General features: G+C 40.3%; 1 pseudogene across 1 annotated transcript; it reads right to left on the bottom strand.

Moving 5' to 3' along the window:
• Window positions 1–6873: 6873 nt before the first annotated feature.
• On the bottom strand, window positions 6874–8871 carry LOC308418335 (cell division control protein 45 homolog; annotated as a pseudogene). Its single transcript has 3 exons — window positions 8846–8871; window positions 7740–8602; window positions 6874–7605 (listed from the first exon to the last, which is right to left on the bottom strand). The product of its transcript is annotated as a cell division control protein 45 homolog (transcript).
• Between the last annotated feature and the right edge of the window lie 4557 nt (window positions 8872–13428).

Here is a 13428-nt window from a genome sequence, read left to right as displayed (position 1 = left end):
ATTATTGTGTGGGGTGAAATGTATTTTTTGAGCTTTAGTAGGGTTTTTTATGAATGTGGGTGCTTTTTTATGTTGGAGCATATATGTTAAGGATTGAGAGTTTCTCCTGACAGATTTCCCCGGTAATGAGTAAAAAGTGTCCTTCCTTATCTTTTCTGATAACTTTTGGTTGGAAATTTACTTTATTCGATATTAGAATAGCCACTCCAGCTTGCTTTTTTTTTTTTTTTTTCCCACCCTTTTACTCTGAGATAGTGTCTGTCTTTGTCTCTGAGATGAGTTTCCTGTATGGAGCAAAAGGCTGGATTTTGTTTATGTATTTAGTCTGATAGCCTATGTCTCTTTATTGGGGAGTTGAGTCCATTTATGTTAATAGATATCAACGAATAGTTGTTTCTGTTTCCTGCCATTATTTCTTTTGTGGGTTGAGTTGTGTCTGTGTCTTTTTCTTCTTTTTGTTCTCTTGTTTTTACTAGGCTGTATTTTCCCTCATTGTATTGGGTTTTCCACCTATAATTTGTTGTAGTGCTGGTTTTGTGGTCAGATATTGTGTAAATTTTGATTTGTCTTGAAATATCTTCATCTCTCCATCGATGGTGATTGATAGTTTTGCTGGGTATAGCAGTTTGGGCTGGCACTTGTGCTCTCCTAGAGTGTCCATGATGTCTGTCCAGGCTTTTCTAGCTTTCATAGTCTCTTTTGAGAAATCGGGTGTTTGTCTGATTGGCCTGCCTTTATATGTTACCTGACCTTTCTCCCTTACTGCTTTTAGTATTCTTTCTTTACTTTGGGCACTTGGTGTTTTGACTATTATGTGTCGGGAGGTATTTCTTTTCTAGTCCCACCTATTTGGAGTTCCGAAGGCTTCTTTTATGCTCGTGGTCATCTCATTCATGAGGGTAGGGGCGTTTTCTTCTAAGATTTTGTTAAAATATTTACTATGCCTCTTAGTTGATACTCTTCTCCCTCTTCTATTCCTATTATCCTTAGGTTCGGTCTTCTCATTGTGTCCTGGATTTCGTGGCCATTTTGGGTTAGGAGCTTTTTTTTTTTGTGTCTTCTCTGGCTGTTTTGTCTATGTTTACAATGTTGTCTTCTGCCCCCGAGATTCTCTCTTCCATCTCTTGTAAACTATTGGAAATGCTTGCTTCCGTGACTCCTGATTTCTTTTTTAGGTGTTCTTCCTCTAGGGTTATCTCTTTTAGTGTATTCTTTATTGTGTCAATTTCTTTTTTTAGTTCTCTCTTCCATTCCTTCATCTCTTTGGTTTCGTTTTCCTGTATTTTTTGAGTTTTTTTTTGTTTCCTCTTTAAAAGCTTCTGAATCTTTTTGCTTTTCCTCCCGTTCTTGTTTAATTATCTCTATCAGAATCTTGAAGTATGATTTCAGGTCTGTGTCTTCCTTTTCTGGAGTGTTTGGAATTCCAATGTTTGCTGTTATGGGAGAGCTGGGTTCTGGTATTGCCAAGTTGTCTTGGTTTCCTTGGGATATACTCTTTCGCTTTCCTCTTGCCATTTTGTTTTCAGTGATATGTTCTTGCATTTCCCTTGTATCTGGTCTGTGTCCCTGGATCTCCACTGGTCCAGGTGGCAGATGGGTCTAGCCCTGTTCTATGCCTCAGAGTCGCCAGGTTGGGAACCGAAGTTCCAAAGTTCTGTTCCTGGTCACTGGATCAGGCAGGGCAGGGCAGTGTAAGGCAAGGGGTGCACTTTCCGTGTGCACTCCACAGAGATCCCTCCGCTCTCCAGCAGCCTAGGTCTCCCACTCACCAGTTGTTCAGCCTTTAGGAGCTGCCATTCCGCGTGGCAGATGGGCCAGGCTCTGCTCTGCGTCCTGAAGTCACCGCCTGGTGAAAATATAAGTTCCTAAGTTCTGTTCCTGGTCGCTGGATCAGGCAGGGCAGGACAGGGCAAGGCAGGGTTTGCACTTTCCGTGTGCACTCTGCAGAGATCTCTCTGCTCCCTGGTAGCCCAGGTCTCCCACCCACCAGTTGCTCAGCCTTAGCTATTTTGACTAGTCTGAGGTCAAACCTCAGGTTTTTTTTTTTGTCTTTTTCGTGTTTTTGTTTTTTGTTGTTGTTGTTGTTGTTTTGTTTGTTTGTATGGTTTTTTTTTTTTTTTTTTTTTTTGCATTTCTTTGATTATTTGGGTGTTCTTCCGTTGAGATACTTTGCTTAGCTCTGTACCACATTTTTAACAAGATTATTTAATTCTCTATGGATTAGCTTTCTGAGTTCTTTGTTTATATTGGAAACTAGACCTCTTTCAGATGTGGAATTGGGAAAGATCCCAATTAAAATGTACAGATTTTAAGCATGTATGCATAAAAGTATGTGAAAACATTTTGTCAGTACTTGATTTTTTTTTAAAGTTTTGATAGTATGCATTAAACTCTTACTAGTTACAATGAGCATAAAGTACATGTAAAACAAGATGTAACCTGGAAATAGTCAATCTTTTCTTGGTGTATAGAGATTAAAAATAATGATTTTTCCTTTACTTTTATTTATTTATTTATTTTTTTTTTTGGCCTTTTTTTATTCTTGATCTTCATATAGACTGTGAGTTTTTTCTAGCAAGGTCAGAGCTTTCTGTGGTTAGTATCCAATATCAGTGACTAAATATTATGTCTGTTCTGTTGTGACTGGGTTATCTCACTCAGGATGACATTCTCTCAATGCATCCATTTTCTTAAGAATTTCATTAAGTCATTGTTTCTGATAGCTGAGTAGTACTTCATTTTATAAATATACCACAATAATTGTATCCATTCATCTACTGAAGGACATCTGGGTTCTTTCCAGCTTCTGGCTATTATAAATTGGGCTGCTATGAACATTGTGTTGTATGTGTCTTTGTTTTATGTTGGAGTTTCTCTTGGGTAAATACCCAGAAGTGAAATAACTGGATCTTCAGGTAGTATCATGTCCAATTTTATGAGAAATAACCAGAATGTTTTCCAGCGTGGTGGTACCAGTTTAAAATCTCAAGAACAGTGGAGAAGTGTTGCTCTTTTTCTGCATCCTTGCCAGTATCTGCTCTCATCTGAATTTTTGACCTTAGCAATTCTGGTTGGTGTTAGGTGGAATCTCATGGTTGTTTTGATTTGCACTTCCTTACATGTTTCTCAGCCATTCAATATTTTTCAATTGAGAACTTTAGCTGTGTACGTGATTTTTAATAGGGTTGTTTGATTCTCTGGTGTCTAATTCTTAAGTTCTTTGTTTACCTTGGTTATTAAAATTTGGGGATGGTAAAGAACTTTTTCCCATCTGTTGGCTGCAATTTTGTTTTCTTGACAGTATCCTTAGCCTTACAGAAGCTTTGCAACCTCTTTGATCCCATTCGTCAATATTTGACCTTAGAGCATGAGTCATTGGTGTTCCTTTTAGATTTTTATTTTTCCTGTTTCTATGTGTACTAAGTTTTTTCCTACTTTCTCTTCTAATAATTTCATTGTACCAGGTTTAATGTGGATATCTTTGATTCACTTGCACTTGAGCTTAGAACAAAGGGCTAAGAAAGGGTGTGTTTTCATTCTTCTGCATGCTGCTTGCCAGTTGGACCAACAACATTTGTTGAAGAGGCTGTTAAACAAACTCACAGGAAAAAAAAAAAAAAACATGGTAATCTCACTAGATGCTGAGAAAGCATTTGACAAAATTCAACACCCCTTTATCTCAAAAGCCTTGGAAAGAACGGGAATCCAAGGCCCATACCTAAACATAATAAAAGCAATATACAGCAAACCAACAGTCAACATCAAACTTAATGGTGGGAAATTGAAACAATCCCACTAAAATCAGGGCCTAGACAATGCTGTCCACTCTCCACCCACTTATTCAACATAGTTCTGGCCAGGGCAAATAGACAGCAAAAGGAATCAAAGGGATAAAAATTTGAAAGGAAGAAGTAAAAACATCACTGTTTGCAGATAACATGATAGTGTAAGTAAGTGACCCCAAAAATTCCACCAGAGAACATTTACTGTTGATAAACAAGTTCCTCATTGTGGCTGGATATAAAATTAACTCAAACAAATCAGTAGCCTTCCTCAACTCCAAAGACAAACATGTGAAGAAAGAAATTAGGGATAAGATACCCTTCATAATAGTCACAAAAAATATGAAATACCTTGGTGTGACTCTAACTAAGGAAGTGAAGGACCTGTAGGACAAGAACTACAAATCTCTAAAGAAGGAAATTGAGGAAGATTTCAGAAAATGGAATGTTCTTCTAAGCTCATGGATTGGAATGATCAACATTTTAAAAATTACCATCTTACCAAAAGCAATCTACAGATTCAATGCAATCTCCTTCCAAATTCCAACCCAATTTTTCATAGAGTTGGAAAGAGCAATGTGTAATTTCATCTGGAATAAATATAGACCTAGAATAGCAAAATCCATCCTCAATAACAAGAAAACTGCGGGAATCACTGTCCCCGACCTCAAGGTCACTTGATTTTTGACAAAGGAGCTGTAAACATTCAATGGAAAAAAGTCCATAATCTTACAGGTGCTTTGCAATATTATGCGATCCCATTTGTCATTATTTGATTTTAGAGCCTAAGCCAATGGTGTTCTCTTCAGGAAAATTTCCCTGTGCCTTTATGTTCTAAACTCTACCCCACTTTCTCTTATAGTCGGTTCAGTTCACCTGGTTTGATGTGGAGATCTTTGACCCACTTGGTCATGAGCTTTGTACAAGTGGATATGAAAGGACCAATTTGCATTTTTCTGCATTCAGACTGCCTGTTGAAACAACACCATTTGTCTTTGAGGCTGTTCTTTGTCCACTGAATGTTTTTAGCTCCTTTGTCAAAGATGAATTGACCATAAGTGTGCGAGTTAATTTCTGGGTCCTCAATTTTGTTCCATTTATCTACCTATCTTTCTCTGTACCAGTACAATAAAGTTTTTATCTCAATTTCTTTCATAAAGCCTTAGTTCAGGGATGGTGATTCCCCCACAATTTTTTTTTTATGCCTGAGAATATATTTTGCTATTGTAGGTCTTTGTTATTTCAGATGAATTCACAGATTGCTTTTTTGAACTTTATGAAGAATTGAGTTGGAATTTTGATGAGGATTGTAATGAAATTGTGAATCAGTTTTGGCAAGATGGCCATTTTTTACAATATTGACCCTGCTAATCTATGAGAACAGGGTATATTTTCATTTTCTGAGACCTTCTTAAATTTCCTTTTTAAGAGTTTTAACGTTCTTGTCATTCTGATACATCACTTCATAGATAGGGATGCCCTAAGTTTTTTTATAGTCTTTGTGAGTATATTGAAGAGTATTGATTCTTTAGTTTCTCATTTCAACCTTTTTATCCTTTGACTAGTAGAAGGCTTCTGATTTGTTTGGGTTAATTTAATAACTAGCAATTTTTCTAATGATGTTTATTAGTTGTAAAATTTCTATGGTGAAATTTTTGGATTCATTTAATTATATTATTATATAATCTGCAAATAGTGATATTTTGTCTACTTCCTTTCCAATGTGCATCATTTTAGTTTCTTCTTGTCTAATTTTTCTGCCCAGAACTTCCAATCCTGTAATGTCTATGTTGGGGGACAGTGGTCAACATTGTTTAGTCGGTGATTTTAATGAGATTGCTTCAAGTTTCTCTCCATTTATTTTGATGTTGACAACTGGTTTGCTGTACAATGAACTTACTATGTTTGGGTATGGGCCTTGGATACCTAAACTCTCCAAGACGTTTATTATGCAGTGTCGTTGAATTTTGTCAAATGCTTTCTCAGTATCTAGTGAGAGAATCATGTTTTTATTTTTCTCTTTCAGTTTGTTTAAAAGGTGTATTATATTGATGGATTTCTGTGTGTTGAACCATCCCTGCATCACTGCATCCCTGAGATAAAGCCTACTTGGTCATGGTGGATGATTGTTTTGATGTGCTCTTGGATTCAGTTTGCAAAATTTTATCCAGCATGGAGTTGTACCTGAGTAGGGTTTTCCCAATTGCAATGAATTTTTCCAACATTTAACCTCAGATCTTGAGTACTGTGGTGTTGAGGTTTTTTCCCAAGGCAGCAGCAAGAATGATCTTATTTCTTAATCTTTCTAATCTTGTCTAAATTTCTCATTGAGAAATTGAGATCATCAGTACAAATAGTTGATATTAGAAGGAGTATGATAATTCTTGTCATTTTTTTATTTGTAGTTTTCATGAAAAGTGGACTTTATTTTTTAGAGTCTGGATCTTATTCTCTAAAACATTGGGTATAATTTTTTCTTCATGATATATGTGCCTTTATTGTTTCTGGATATGTGTTAGGAATGATATGTATCTTTAACCATTGTTATGGTGAACAGTTTTAATATTTTCTCTAATTTTGACAAATTATTTCATTATATACAATTGCTTGTGTTATTTTGACAAACATGCAGGTATACATATGATGGAACTGCATTTGTAAGTGAATTTTTCTCTCTTATACATTTTAAAATCCTGTTTTCAGTACTTCTTTTTACTGTGTAGTAGTTACAATATGTTATGGTAAACTTCTATTCTATGCAAATTTATAGTGCTATTTTTACTACTCTTTTATCTAGATGGGCATCTCTTCCTACAGATTTGAAATTTTTTTTCTGTTTCTACTGAGAATATGTCCTTAGACTTTCTGAAATATTTTTTTTTCATTTTTTGAATACAAACATAATATGAAAATTGGATTGGTCTATTTATGGTATACCAAAATTTCCAATATTCTCTCATATAATTTTTTGGAACATCAAACACTTTATTTAAAACCACAGTCTCACATTTCAAATGTTATCTTACAGTTGAATAGTGGCCAGTTGATATAAATAAGGAAAAGGAGGTCACTTCTGGAGAAACTGAATTCTTCAGGAGACCAGCGACACAAGAGCATCCAGGAACTTGCTTCAGTCCTCAGCTTTCAGCCCAATTACTGAGAGGTCAAAGTAGTTGTGTAGAGTTCGAGATCTGGTGCTTTCTGCTGCTTTCTCAAATGCCCGACCAAAAAAGTTCTTTCTATCTGAGCTGTCAGTCTCTGGTGGAATTCCTACCACTGTCACTGTGCCCTGCTCCATGCTCAGTGAGGCAGCCATCACCATGGGCAGCAGCTTGTAGTGTCGATTCTTTGTCGAGTACACAAAGGACTTGAGCAGATGTCTGCTCAGCAGACTCAAGGATGCTGGCTTGGAGAACAGTGTGACATCTGGAGTGCCCTCCATGAGTGAGCAGTAGTGAAAAGGGCCCTGGGAAGTGACAAGGTTAGTACAGAGACAGCTGGCGATGGTCTGCTGGGTGGCTTGGAGGTGCTTCTTGGCGAGCTCTAGCCCAATGTACAGCTTGTCCTGGTTACTACTGGAGAGGCTATCGAGAGCCTGGATGAAGTGATCTGTCCCTGAGCCATCCTTCTCGGGATTCTCCATTAGAGACATGGTAGCAAAGACAACATCGCTGGCCAAGAATTTATGCTTGAACCCAAACTGAATGCTGAAAGTCTGTACACAAATATCCTTCATCCCAAATTTATTTGCAGATTCTTCAATCATTTCTTGAAAATTCTCCTTCAAGGCAACATCCATGGACTGGAATTTCTGTTTCACTTGCTTCAGAGTAATCCCCATGTCTGCAAGGATCTCCTGGACCGCTTCTGCCCATGCACAGACCAGAGCTTGAACCTGGCTGCAGTGTAGCTGGTGTTGTGCAGGCTTTCATGGAGGGACCAGTGCTGTTACAGTACCAGGCAGAGGTCGTACTCAAAGGAGATCCTGATGCAGTCTACAGAGACCATGTTCTCCTCTGCCTCATTTCGGTGGTTATGCTGGGACACATGTCACTGCAGGATGCCAACATCAGTCACATACTTCATTGGAGTGACTTTGTCATGCACCCCCCCCACTGGTCTGTTAGTCCTACAATGACCCACCATAGCATGTCATTCAGGTTCTTGGACATCATCCAAGCCAGGTCAAACATCACCATGGCTGACGATGTCCCATAATATTCATACTGCTCGTAGTCAAAGAGGATGTCTTTCCTCTGGGCCTCTCACTCCCTGCACTGCCTCCTCTTTCTGGTTCGCTCCACTATCTCCTCTTCTATGTGTGTGCATTTCTCTGAAGGCTCTGACACATCACCATGACTTTCTGAAAGATCTTCATCTTTATCTCTAAAGATGTCATCGTAGGCAGGAACTTCAAGGTCATACTCTTGTTTAATAAGCAACCTGATCTGAGTGTCATTATACACATTCACCACGTTCACTGGCCTGTGGGTATCACACACAAAGAATATACTGTCTTCATCAGGCTGAAGGATATCCAACAGGTCCACGTTAGCTCCACAGCTTATGAGGATGAAATAGGAGAATTGTTCTTATGTTCAAGAAATGCAGTTTCAAGTTCTTGCCACCCATAAACTGGAATCAGCGTAGACTGTATGTGGTCGCACTGAAACAGGGCCTGAAGGATCTTGCAAGCACACAAGGCATCCACATCAGAGGCCACAAAGAGAAGGACACTCTGGTTGTGGACCAGCTCGTAGAATTCCTTGCGGAAATCGGTCACGAACAGAGCCACAGCAGCCGGATACCTAGGGTTGGTGCTGAGACACCCACAGCATTGGAGGTCCTCAAAACTCCCGCCAAATCACAGCTCTTCCGATTGGTCTGCACCTGCAGCCAATAGTTTATAGTCTTTCCTCCTTTCTGATTGGGTCTTACTGGACATAGCCAATAATGCTCTGCAATTCGCAGCTGGATACGATCCTCCCGCCCCCCAAAAAGAAGCATCATTTATACTCAGGCTGCAAGCTTTGTTGCTCCTGTGGACACTAACTTCTAGTTACCCAAAGCCTCCTATGCTTATGGACATCTTTACTTCGGGAAGGAATGTGTCCTATCTCACCCTGGAACACTCAGAAAAAATATACTCTTAGACATAAATTCAGTTACACATTGTTTGAAGGCAGCAATTATGTTTTCAATGCACTCTTTGTCAAATTAGAGTGTCTCATATAATTTTTAATATTATTTTTCTCTTCTTGGAGAAGATGCTTGTGTTATGAGCATCAAATATGCCTCACTCTTATTTCAGCTGATTTAGTTACTTTATCTATCTATGTATCTATCTATCTATCTATCCAGCTATCTATTTATCTATTTATTTATCAATCATATTTTTTAATGTTTTATTGGATATTTGTAGGAAGCCGTTGGCGCCAATAGATGGTGCCAGCTTCCCGCCCATTGTTCAACCTACAAAAACCTTTCCCCTCATGTTGCTTGGCAACCACATAGTCACAGCCTACTCTTGGGGCACGTAATTGAGCTATAGGAGGATGCACCAATCAGGTAGCAACACAAGTCTCTTAGGCATATATAGCAGTGCATTTCTCCCCCACGTGGAGAGGAAGATAGTGAAGAGATTGCGGGAGACCCCACGTGGAGGGATAGCGGAGAGATACCACGTGGAGAGAAACCTGGTAGGAGAGACTGCGGGAGATCCCGCGTGGATCGAGACTGGACAGAGTGATCGCTCGTGGGGGACTGCCAGTGAGAGGTCGCCTAGACAGTAGAACCTGGTAGGGAGTCCCCGGCTCAGAGAGAAGTTTCCTGCTCAAGAAGCCCCCTGCTCAAAGTGCTGGACAATAAAGGTTATCCACAGAAGAATCTGTTTGTTTGTTGCACGCCTATTCCTAGCGGCAGGAAGCGTGGGCGTGTGACAAGTGGTGCCGAAAATCCCGGGAGTGCTGAGGGGAACCTTCAGGCCTCTGAACTAGATTCGGAACTGCAGAAGAAGTTAAGAGGTAAGTTCTGAGAGACATGTCACTCTTTAGTTTTTACGGGGTGCCAAAAGAACATCACAAAAACTTAGGCATGTCTCTTCTTGGATTTTCTCCAGCAGTAGAAGGAGTATTGCTTGCATTTGTGGTAATTGTTATAACATTACTGTTGTAGAAGTTATCTAGATGGAAAGTTAGCAGGCAGCACCTAGAAAGTGGGTCAGAAATCGAATGTGATAAAGAAAAGGACAAGGAAGATGGTCTCCGAGAGACATGTTCAAAACTAGTCAGAAACGGAGAGTTGCCAGAAAGAATCAAGGAAGATAGTCTCCGAGAGACATGTTCAAAACAAGTCAGAATCGGAGAGGTCCCGGGGGAAGAACCGTCTGGAAAAGAGAGGACTGCACCAGAGTCCAATACATTGTATCTGTTAAAGGAACAGAGAACCGCAGAGCTGGCAGAAAGAGGATCACAAACCGAATTTCAATTTGAGGAAATTTTGGAAAAACAAGAGAGGAAAGAATTTGGGGCAGAGCAGTCTCAGGGGAAACAAAAGACTTTAGCAAAACAAAAGGCGGCCTCTGCTTTTTCACCTCATGCAGAGAGGAAGTGTGAATTTTCCTTTTGTCTGCCAGAGACATTCCATGCCCTCAGGCAAATGTTTCCAGTGTTTGAGGTGAATAACATACACAGTTTTCAGCCTCTAGAACATAAACAAGTCACAGAGTTGGCAGAGTCAGTCAGAATTTATGGAGTCACTGCTAATTTTACTATGTCGTTAATTGAAAGATTAAGCTCTATAGCCATGACACCTGCTGATTGGCAGTTTGTTACTAAAGCTTGTTTCCCAAGTATGGGACAATACATTGAGTGGAAAGCCTTGTGGCAGGATGCTTGTCAGGTCCAGGCTCACGCCAATGCAGCCGCAGGACAGCCAGCTTGGGATTTTGATATGTTATCTGGACAGGGGCAGTGGGCGGTAAATCAAACTGCCTATCCCGTAGAAGTCTATGGCCAAATAGCACTTTGTGCCGTAAAGGCATGGAAAGCGCTCACTAATAAGGGGGAAGTGTAAGGAAATCTAACAAAAATTATTCAGAGTCCAAGTGAACCTTTTTCGGATTTTGTGGCCAGAATGATAGAGACAGCTGGAAAAATATTTGGAGACCAAGAACAGGCTATGCCCTTGATAGAGCCACTAATTTTTGAACAATGTACTGAAGAATGTTGTAATGCCATCACCCCCTGCAAGGCTAAAGGATTACAAGCCTGGATTAAGGCCTGCAGAGAGATAGGAGGACCTTTAACTAATGCAGGTTTGGCTGCCGCCATACTACAGGGGCAAAAGCAGCTAGGTCTTTTTTAAAAAGGTGTCAATTGCTTTCAAAGAGGAAAGCCTGGTCATATAAAGAGAGAAGGTAATAGAGTTTATAGAGTTACTGCTAATTATACAATAAACCTGGATAGGCTAATGGCACCTGGATTGCCGGTCACTGGCCTATTTTCCAGCAAAAGGGTGATTTGTTTATTCCAGCCCAACCTAAGTGGTCACATTTTTGTATAAGAAAAAGAGATTCAGTCCTGCATCCTCAGACTGGCTGTCAATCTCGGAGAGTAAATTGGGCAGTTAAGGGTCTCTTTACCTTTTCTTCTAATATAAAAACTGTTTATAATAATACCTTAGAAAATTGATCCAGTTCAAAAACGGATGGATATATTGTGGCAGGTTGCCCAGCTGGGCTGCCAATGAAAGTTCTCAGGATTATGTGTGATCACTATTCAGTATAAAAATTTTACTAAATCTGCAAATTATTCTAAACCATTATCTCAGTATCTTTTACATGTGTCCATTGATACTTGCTCAAGAGTTATTTTTGCTTCTCCTTTATCAGGAGAAAAGGCTTCTCATGTTATTACTCATTGTCTTAAATCGTGGAGTGCATGGGGCATTCCTAAAGTGTTAAAAACGGACAATGCTTCTGCATATACCTCAGCAAAATTCAAGCAATTGTGCCATCACATGGGAGTTTCACTCCTGACAAGATTGCCTTATAATCCTCAGGGTCAAGGCATCATTGAACGCGCTCATCGAACCCTAAAGGTTTATTTAAACAAACAAAAGGGGAGAATTGGAGAGATACCCCCTACGCCTAAAATGGCCATTTCTACTATACTTCTTACTTTAAATTTTTTAAATTTGGATGCTCATGGCCATTCAGCTGCCGAGTGCCATGGAGAATGGCCTGTGCCACCTAAAGAGCTAGTGAGATGGAAAGATGTCCTCACTGATAATTGGAAAGGCCCGGATCCTGTTTTAATACGATCCATGGGAGCTATTTGTGTTTTTCCACAGGGAGAAGAAAGTCCAATTTGGATCCCAGAATGTCTGACACGTCGAGTGCTACCAGAACAAGAAGCTGTTCCACATGCTTCAGATGAGCCTGTCCTGCATGACGATTCAAGCGGAACTGAGTTGCAAGATTCTGCCGGTGTTCCCAAAACCGATGCCCATGTGCCTTAATGCAAAATTATTTTCTTGTTTTTTTTGTCACTATTGTAACCTTTAATGTACTGTACTTGCCCTTAGACACAGAGATAGCAGGGTTATGGGGATTATAGAACTCTTGCCTTATCAAGTAATTTTGGCATGCTTTTGTGCAGAGAGACTGTGTTTCTGCTCTAGATGGTGTGCAAACTCCGTACTCAACAATATCGTGACAAAGTGGTCATAGCACAAGCTCTTGCTGCACTCGAAATGGGCACCTCTCCCTCTGTTTGGCTTAGTATGCTTTAAGAAAAATGTTGGGTCTGTGTATGGATAGCCCCTGCACCCTGAGCTTTACAAGGCATTTCACCAGGATCGGGTGTCCTACACTAAGGCAGCCTTTGCACCCTGCAGGGCTTGTTCCCATTGCACGCAGGAAGGTGCCTTACCCAAAAATTATTACTGATCATGGTCTTGAACCCTAAAAGTCCAACAAGAGCCTGATGGTTGATCGGCCATGTTTTATGTTTTTTATTTAAGAGAAAAGGGAGAAATGTAGGAAGCCTTTGGTGCCAATAGATGGCGCCAGCTTCCCGCCCATTGTTCAGCCTACAAAAACCTTTCCCCTCGTGTTGCTTGGCAATTACAGTCACAGCCTACTCTTGGGGCACGTGATTGAGCTACAGGAGGATGCACCAATCAGGTAGCAACACTAGTTTCTTAGGCATATATAGCAGTGCATTTCTCCCCCACGTGGAGAGAGAGGAAGATAGTGGAGAGATTGCGGGAGACCCCACGTGGAGGGATGGTGGAGAGATACCATGTGGAGAGAAACCTGGTAGGAGAGATTGCGGGAGATCCCGCGTAGACAGAGACTGGACAGAGAGATCGCTCGTGGGGGACTGCGTGTGAGAGGTTGCCTAGACAGTAGAACCCGGTAGGGAGTCCCCAGCTCAGAGAGAAGTTTCCTGCTCAAGAAGCCCCCTGCTCAAAGTGCTGGACAATAAAAGTTATCCGCAGAAGAATCTGTTTGTTTGTTGCACGCCTGTTCCTAATGGCGGGAAGCGTGGGCGCATGACAGATATTCTTTGTATTTACATTTCATATGTTAACCCCTTTCCTCACATTTCCTTTTCTAGTTTTCATCCACTTGTATCTATAA

Source organism: Micromys minutus (genome assembly GCF_963924665.1).
Source record: "Micromys minutus genome assembly, chromosome: 1".
NCBI classification, from domain to species: domain Eukaryota; kingdom Metazoa; phylum Chordata; class Mammalia; order Rodentia; family Muridae; genus Micromys; species Micromys minutus.
The sequence above is the reverse complement of the archived record's forward strand: the minus strand, read 5'-3'. Positions and strand labels throughout refer to the sequence as shown.